Raw genomic sequence first — 9,313 nt, 5'->3', positions numbered from 1 at the left:
CTGTTTTTAGCGGGAACGGAGCCTTCTCCCAATTCCTGAAATGTTCATTGATCCATCATTTTATTCCCAGTAATTCTCCGCAGGGTAACAGTCCGGAGTGGGATGATTCCAGAGCGGAATAAGGAGAGTCTGAGGACTCAATCCCACTCCCTGTTTTCAGTGAAGGACCCTCGGTCCTGACTGAAGACTAAACGGAGCGTTTTCCTTCCGGGAATGCTGTGAACAGGGATTGATTCCCGCCCGGGACAGTTAGAAAGCGAGAGGAGAATGAATCACATTTAAACTAAATGTTAAACCCGCGCCTGTGATTGGTGACGGGAAGCGCTGAATCAAACCAAATAAATAGAAGGGATTTGAAATCTCTGACTAAGGACGACATTTATTTGAATTCGCTCCTTTCCCACAATGAAATTGGCGGCTTTTTGAAATGGACAAATTCTCAGCTTCTGCCGGTTGTTGTGGGTAAATCCCGCCCTCTTCTGTTTCCAGTGAGCTGATTGGTGCAGAATATAGGCAAATGAGGTGAACTGAGCAGCGACCAATCAGAGGAGCCGTCAGTTTATAAAAGAGTAAATGCTGGAGAAATTGTTCATTCTGTGAAAGTGTTTGTGAGATTGTGACAATGTCTGGAAGAGGAAAGACCGGCGGTAAAGCTCGGGCCAAGGCCAAGTCTCGCTCCTCCCGGGCTGGACTGCAGTTCCCGGTGGGTCGTGTTCACAGGCTCCTGAGAAAGGGCAACTATGCCCAGCGTGTGGGGGCCGGAGCCCCGGTCTATCTGGCTGCTGTGCTCGAGTATCTGACCGCTGAAATCCTCGAGCTGGCCGGCAACGCGGCCCGGGACAACAAGAAGACCCGCATTATCCCCAGGCACCTGCAGCTGGCCGTCCGCAACGACGAAGAGCTGAACAAGTTGATGGGAGGGGTGACCATCGCTCAGGGTGGGGTGCTGCCTAATATCCAGGCCGTGCTGCTGCCCAAGAAAACCAGCGCTGGCGCCGGCAAGAAGTGAAGCGACCATTCTTTATTCTGATAACCCAAAGGCTCTTTTCAGAGCCACTCACTTTATCTGAAAAAGGGCCAACTATTGTCTGTCCCTCAGATTCTGCTCTGCTAATGAATGTGCAAATGTTTCACGCTTTATGACATCAATCCGCAGCGCATTCTGTGCAGATTATTTACATGTTCAGTATTTATGATACATGTGAATTGACGGTGTTTATTGGGGATAAAAGTCTGTGAACTGAATTGATCTTAGTTTCAATAAGATTGCTCAAAGAAGGAAGTCTAACTTGTAATCTATCCGCAAGTGATTCCGCTCTTTTAATGTGTAGATGTTTCTGTAAGTGGGTTACTGTATGTCTCGCTTCATACTCGGAGCCTCAGATTAACATCAACCCCTGGCTCACACCTCATTCTGGAACCGCTGCAAGTCCATATGGTGTATGTACACACACAGTGCTGTTCGGGAGGGGTTCCAGGTTTGGATGGTGCCTCGCGGAGTAAAGTTGTGGGATTCGAGCCCTGACCTCCAGAGGAGACTGCGACCTGAATTCGGCCATCCTGACGTATTCGAAAGGTTAGGTGCGATTGGGCCGAAGTCGGGTGGTCTTTCCGTGGGTCAGTGCTGACTCGATGGGCCGAATGGCCTCCTTCCGCACTGGAGCCATTCTACGATTACTGAAATAGGGTGAAAACTGCAGCATCAGGACACAAGGACAAGTTACGGTCTCAGGCCAGAGTAAGTGTCCAAAGTAATGACACACACAACATTAGAAATCAATGAGATAAATACATTTATTGTGGACTGGTGCCATCTCCTGGCAGAACGGGAGCCGTGCGACACGGACACTCTCATTCAGGAGCATTTTAAATTGGAGCGAAATAACTTACGCTCAGTATGAATGTGTTCCAAAACAGTTTATCAAGCTAATCTAAAGTACCAATTGGAATCTGATTCTTTCAATGAGCGATGGTGGTTTAGTCGTGAGCATAGCTGCCTTTCAAGCAGTTGACCCGGGTTCGATTCCCGGCCATCGCAATAAAAAGCTGGTTGCATATTTTTGCGCCACTTCGTGAGTTTCAAACCGAGAAAGAGAAGCAGTTCCGAACTCAGAATTTGGGCGCAATTGGGGAGTGAAATAAGTAACATTCTCATCATTTTTTAATGTGGTTTCAATATGGACAGTGTTCCACTATTCACCCACAAGCCGTCAAACAACAGCTAAAAGCCGCAGCTTTTTCACTTCACCCTCATGAAGTGGACCAAACAGAGACACAACAGGCACGTTACAGACGAGGATGGGATTTGAAGCCACGTGTACAGAGCACAATGGATTATTGTGCATCACCTTAACCACGTGGTACAGCTGCTTTACTTCAGGGCCCTTTAGTATCCTTCAATCTGACTTCTCTGCGTTTCTTTCGCACAGTTGCTGATGTACAGAACACAGTCAAAGTGTAAATGAATAAAAATAATCTCTGAGTTAATTTGCGCTTGTGGCGCAACGGGAGCGCGCCTGACTCCAGATCAGAAGGTTGCGTTGGAATCATGTCAGGCGCACGGAGCTTTTCTGCAGCTTGTTCCAGGAATTTCATCTGTAGAAATGTTCTCGAAATGACTCCATTCCACGATGCAAATAATATATTTCATATTTACCCGCTTGAGCAAATTTGTCAAATAGCAGCAGATTCATCTCGTCCTGTTAATACAGAATGACAGTGAGTTCAGTAAGAAATGTTTACAAACAACAGCAATTTCTTTCTGCTCACTACACAGTTATTAAACAGCAGGAGCGGGAACCGCAGTCCGCAGTCTTCACCTTAATGGTGAGTCTGAATTTCAGTTTGGGGGTTTCAGAGAGAGCGGATGTTATTGTGGAAACTGAGGTCACTTTTCCTGTGAATGGAGCCGGATAAAGAGCCCTGGCCGGCCTGAGAGTCCCCGAGCCTCCATGAATCTTCACAGCTCACAGAGTGAAGGGCTTTTCCACTTTGAAAATGACCATGTCCGGCAGCTGGAGCTTTCCCTTGTATTTTCTGGGATCTGGGAAACAGCGGATCATCAAAAAACAGAAATGAAACACATATAATCGCAGTATTTATTTAAATGGGCTAAACATCAGTGCGCATGGCCTAATGGATAAGGAGTCTGACTTTGGGGAAATCTAGTGATGCTATCAGAAGATTGCAGGTTCGAGGCCTGCCGCGGTCGTTTTATACAGAAATCCGGTATAACTTGCTGACAATCCAGTTTTCCTTCCTCAGCTCAGTTTATTCAATTCTCTCTCATCTTAGTATTTCGTTTACCCCCTAATTAATCCACAAGATCTGTTTGATTTGGATAAAGAAATGATTGTGCATCAAGCGGTTCAATACAATTCTGTGGAGGGAATTCTAATGTCCTCAGGAAGATGGTTAGAGTCATAGAGTCATAGGTGTTTACAGCATGGAAACAGGCCCTTCGGCCCAGCTTGACCATGCCGCCCAGTTTCTATCACTAAGCTAGTACCACTTGCCCGCATTTCGCCCATATCCCTTTCTACCCACCCAGCACATATAACTGTCCAACTGGTTTTCAAAAGATAAAATCGTGCCCGCTTCCTCACCACTGCCACTGCCTCACGAAGCCCGTTCCAGATGCCCACCACCCTCTGTGTGAGGAAATTTCCCTTCTGCTCTCGTTTGTATCTCTCCATTCTCACCTTAAACCTATGCCCCCTCATTCTAGACTTCTCTACCTTTGGGAAAAGATGCCGACTACCTTAGCTATGCTCTTCATTATTGTCTCGACTTCTGTAAGTTCACCCCAAGACTCATTCGGTCCAGGGGGGAAAGTCCCAGCCTAACTAGCCTCTCCTTATAAATCACCATCAAGTCCTGGGAACACCCTCGTATATCTCTTCTGCACTCTTTCTAGTTTAACAATATGCGTCCTATAATAGGGTGAGCATAACTGAACACAGCATAACGTGTGTGGTCTTGCCAATGTATTGTACAACTCGGTAGCATTGTGGATAGCACAATTGCTTCACGGGTCCCAGGTTCGATTCCAGCTTGGGTCACTGTCTGTGCGGAGTCTGCACATCCACCCCGTGTGTGCGTGGGTTTTCTCCGGTTTCCTCCCACAGTCCAAAGATGTGCAGGTTAGGTGCATTGGCCGTGATACAATTGCCCTTAGTGTCTAAAATTGCCCTTAGTGTTGGGTGGGGTTACTGGGTTATGGGGATAGGGTGGAGGTGTTGACCTTGGGTAGGGTGCTCTTTCCAAGAGCCGGTGCAGACTCGGTGGGCCGAATGGCCTCCTTCTGCACTGTAAATTCTATGATCTATGAACTCCAGCAAGACGTCCCAACTCCTGTATTCAATATTCTGTCCAATAAAAACTAGCATACTGAATGGCTTCTTCACCATCCTGTCCACTTGCGACTCCAGCTTCAAGGAGCTGTGAACCTGTACTCCTAAATCTCTTTGTTCTGTAACTCTCCCCAACTCCCTACCATTAACTGAGTAGGTCCTGCCCTGATTTGATCGACCCAAATGCATCACATCACACTTATCCAAATTAAACTCTATTTGCCATTCATCGGCCCACTGGCCCAAGATGTTTAATAATGAGCTGGATCAACTGTTTTTTTGTTCAGAGGGATGTAAGATTGTGTTACTGGACTGGGAATCCAGAGGCCCGAACGAATCTTTGGGACACGGAATAAATCCCACCATTCAAATTCACTGATTTAATAGATTTTCAGGGGCGGGGGGCGGGGCTTGACAGGATAGATGCTGAGAAGCTGGTTCACCATGTGGGAGAGTCTTGGACCAGAAGGAATAATCTCAGAGTAAGTGGCCGCCCATTTAAACCAGAAATGATGAGTAGTTTCTTCTCTCGGAGTATAGTGTATCTGTAGAAATTTTTGCATGAACCGAATAGGGCTGTAAAGGGTGGGTCAGTTAATATGTTGATATTATGATTTTGAACATCTCCATCATATCTCCTCTCTGCCTTATCCTCTCCAAGGAAAACGTTCCCAACATCTCCAATCTCGCCTCCTAAATGGAATCAATCCTGTAAACCTCTTCTGCACGCTGCCCAATACGTCCACAGCCTTCCAATATTGTGGCTCCCAGAGCTGTGCAAAATATTCCATCTGATGTCTAACTGGCGCCTTGTACAGATTCAGCATAACCTCCTTCCTCTTGTTCTGTTTTCCACTCGTTATAAAGCCCAGAATAAGATTTGCTTTATTACCTGCTCTCTCCACCTGTCCACCTTCAATGATCTATCCACATATACACCCAGCTCTGTCTGCTCCTACATCCCATAAATAGTTGAGGGGCAGCACGGTAACATAGTGGTTAGCACTATGGCTTCACAGCGCCGGGTCTCAGGGTCGATTCCCGCTTGGATCACTGTCTGTGTTCTCCGTGGGTTTCGTCCGGGTGCTCCGGTTTCCTCCCACACTCCAAAGATGTGCAGTTTAGGTGGATTGGCCAGGCTAAATTGCCCTTAGGTTAGATGGGTTTGCTGGGGTGCGGGGATAGGGTGGAGGTGTGGGCTTCATGGGGGTGCTCTTTGAAGAGTCAGTGCAGATTCCATGGTCCGAATGGCCACCTTCTGCACTGTAAATTCTATGATTCTATACTTCCCTACCAAAATGCATAATCTCACACGTCTCCAGACTGAAAATCATCTTTTGTCGTTTGAAGTTCTAGACTGTCCACGTCTCAGTTTTCAAAATTTCCAAGTTTGTACCATCCCCAAACTTTGAAACTGTTCTCTGTACACCATGATCTAGCACATTGTTCTATATCAGGGAAAGCAAATGTTCCAGTAGGGAGCCATGTGAAACACTACAAACCTTCTTCCAGTCCGAAAAGTCTCTATTGACCATTATACTCTGTTTCTGATTATTCAACCACATTTATATCCATATTGCTACTGTCCCTTTTATTCCAGGAGCTGTCACATTTCGCTAATTCTGTGCAGTTTTGGTTTCCTTATTTAGGGAACGATGTAAATACGTTGGAGACGGTTCAGAGAAGGTTTCCTCGATTGGTGCCAGGAATGAGCCTTTCGTCAGTGGCAGGGAAATTACTGGAGAGAATCCTTCGAGACAGAATCTACTCCCATTTGGAAGCCAATGGACATATTAGTGAGAGGCAGCATGGTTTTGTGTCTCACTAACTTGATAGAGTTTTTCGAAGAGGTCACAAAGATGATTGATGCAGGTAGGGCAGTGGATGTTGTCTATATGGACCTCAGTAAGGCCTTTGACAAGGTCCCTCATGGTAGACTAGTATAAAAGGTGAAGTCACACGGGATCAGGGGTGAGCTTGCAAGATGGACACAGAACTGGCTAGATCATAGAAGGCAGAGAGTAGCAATGGAAGGGTGCTTGTCTAATTGGAGGGCTGGGACTAGTGGTGTTCCACAGTGATCAGTGCTGGGAGCTTTGCAGTTCGTAGTGTGTATAAATGATTTGGAGGAAAATGTAGCTGGTCTGATTAGTAAGTTTGCAGATGACACACAGGTTGGTGGAATTGCGGATAGCGATGAGGTTTGTCAGAGGATACAGCAGGATTTAGATCTTTTGCAGATTTGGGCGGAGAGATGGCAGATGGAGTTTAATCCGGACAAATGTGAGGTAATGCATTTTGGGAGGTCGAATGCAGGTAGGGAATATACAGTAAATGGGAGAACCCTCAAGAGTATCGAAAGTCAGAGAGATCTATGTCTACAGGTCCACAGGTCACTGAAAGGGGCAACACAGGTGGAGAAGGTAGCCAAGACGGCTACGGCATGCTTGCCTTCATTGGCCAGGGAATTGAGTACAAGATTGGCAAGTCATGTTGCAGATGTCTAGAACCTTAGTTAGGCCACACTTGGAGTATCGTGTTCAATTCTGGTCGCCACACTACCAGAAGGATGTGGATGCTTTAGAGAGGGTGCAGAAGAGATTTACCAGGATGTTGCCTGTTATGGAGGGCATTAGCTATGAGGATCGGTTGAATAAACTCGGTTTGTTCTCACTGGAATGACGGACGTTGAGGGGCGACTTGATAGAGGTCTACAAAATTATGAGGGGCATAGACAGAGTGGATAGACAGTGGCTTTTCCCCAGGGTAGAGGGGTCAATTACTAGTCAATTACATAGGTTTAAGGTGCGAGGGGCAAGGTTTAGAGGAGATGTACAAGGCAAGTTTTTTTACAGAGAGGGTAGTGGGTGCCTGGAACTCGCTGCTGGAGAACGTGATGGAAGCAACGACGATAGTGACATTTAAGCGGCATCTTGACAAATACATGAATAGGATGGGAATCGAGGGATACGGACCCAGGAAGTGTAAAACATTTTAGATTCGTCATTGGTCAGGCAGCATGGTCGGCACGGGCTTGACGGGCCGAAGGGCCTGTTCCAGTGCTGTACTTGTCTCTGTTCTTTGATGTTCTTTGAGCGGGTTTGCTATTGAGGAAAGGTTAGAGAGACTGCACTTGTTTCCAGTGGAGATGTGAAGACTGACAGTTGATTTGATTGAAGTACATCAGATTTTGAATGGTCTTGACAAGGTGGACGTGGAAAGGATGTCACTGCTTGTGGGAGTGAAAAAAACGGATGTCACCCTTTTCGGACGTAGATGGGGAAATGTCTCCCTCGTAGAGAGTTGTGCGACTTTGGAACTCTGCCTCAGAAGGCGGCGGAAGCGGGACATTGATTATTTTTAAGGCAGAGATTGAAAGATTCTTGTTCAGCAAATAAACCAAAGATTTATCCGGGTTACATACAACCATTGCATTCAGCCAACTACCTGGATGCACAAGCGTTCGTTTGTTTTACATGTTTGAGGATACATTCAGAGTCCTACACCATGGTGAAACGGTCTTTAAATGATGTGTTCGTTTCTTCACGTGATCAGCACTGATATATTCTCTGGGGCGCAAACCTGCTCCCGACTTCATTCAATGATCGTCGTGATTTAAAAAAAACAACAACAGGGCTCGTCCGGGATTTGAACCCGGGACCTCTCGCATTTTATCCCAAATGGTAGCCCCTAAGCAAGAATCATACCCCTAGACCAACGAGCCAAATCACATTTGCGACTCACTCAAACTAGCTTATCATTGCCTCCCGAAGCTTATAGTCTCAGCTCAATTGTGCTGGAGCATCTCGAAAACAAGGACTCCTACATCAGACTCCTATTTATTGACGACAGCTCCGCCTTCAACACCATAATCCCAGCCAAGCTCATATCAAAGCTCCAAAACCTAGGACTTGGCTCCCCACTCTGCAACTGGATTCTCGATTTTCTGACCAACAGACCACAATCAGTAAGAATGAACAACACCTCCTCCACAATAGTCCTCAACACCGGGCCTCCGCAAAGCTGCATACTTAGGCCCCTACTCTACACCCTGTACACACACGACTGTGTGGCAAAACTTGGTTCCAACTCCATCTACAAGTTTGCTGACGATACGACCATAGTGGGCCGGACCTCGAATAACGACGAGTCAGAATGCAGGCGGGAGATAGAGAACTGAGTGGAGTGGTGTGGCAACAACAATTTCTCCCTCAATGCCAGCAAAACTAAAGAGCTGGTCATTGACTTCAGGAAGGAAAGTACTGTACACACCCCTGTCAGCATCAACAGGGCCGAGGTGGAGATGGTTAGCAGTTTCAAATTCCTAGGGGTGCACATCTCCAAAAATCTGTCCTGGTCCACCAACTTCGATGCTACTACCAAGAACGCTCAACAGCGTCTATACTTGCTCAGGAAACTAAGGAAATTCGGCATGTCCACATTAACCCTTACCAACTTTTACAGATGCACCAAAGAAAGCATCCTAGCTGGCTGCATCACAACCTGGTATGGCAGCTGCTCGACCCAGGACCGCAAGAAACCTCAGAGAGTCGTGAGCACCGCCCAGTCCATCACACGAACATGCCTCCTATCCATTGACTCCATCTACACCTCCTGCCATCTCCTGTCACCAGACTCCTAAATGACCCTCTTATGGACTGACCTCATTAACACTACACCCTGTATGCTTCATCCGATGCCAGTGCTTTTGTAGTTACATTGTATATGTTGTGTTGCCCTATTATGTATTTTCTTTTATTCCCTTTTCTTCTCATGTACTTAATGATCTGTTGAGCTGCTCGCAGAAAAATACTTTTCACTGTACCTCGGTACACGTGACAATAAACAAATCCAATCCAATCCAGTCAGTGGTGTTGTGTGGAAAGTAGGATTCAGTCTGTGGAACTCCGTGTCCCATACTCTATATGTTCAGAGTGACCATTGCACAGTCCTTGTGGAGA

At 46.5% G+C, this 9,313-nt stretch overlaps 2 non-coding genes across 2 annotated transcripts; one reads left to right on the top strand and one right to left on the bottom strand.

Annotated features, from left to right (window-relative positions):
* The first annotated feature begins 1,966 nt into the window (after window positions 1–1,966).
* On the top strand, window positions 1,967–2,038 carry trnae-uuc (transfer RNA glutamic acid (anticodon UUC)). The gene has a single exon. It is a non-coding gene; the product is annotated as a tRNA-Glu (tRNA).
* Window positions 2,039–7,985: 5,947 nt separating this feature from the next.
* Window positions 7,986–8,076, bottom strand: trnap-agg (transfer RNA proline (anticodon AGG)). Its single transcript is given in 2 exon segments — window positions 7,986–8,021; window positions 8,041–8,076. It is a non-coding gene; the product is annotated as a tRNA-Pro (tRNA).
* Between the last annotated feature and the right edge of the window lie 1,237 nt (window positions 8,077–9,313).

Source organism: Scyliorhinus torazame, chromosome 24, assembly GCF_047496885.1.
Source record: "Scyliorhinus torazame isolate Kashiwa2021f chromosome 24, sScyTor2.1, whole genome shotgun sequence".
Taxonomy (NCBI): Eukaryota; Metazoa; Chordata; class Chondrichthyes; order Carcharhiniformes; family Scyliorhinidae; genus Scyliorhinus; species Scyliorhinus torazame.
Note: the sequence above shows the minus strand (reverse complement) of the source record. Positions and strands in the feature narration are given on the sequence as shown.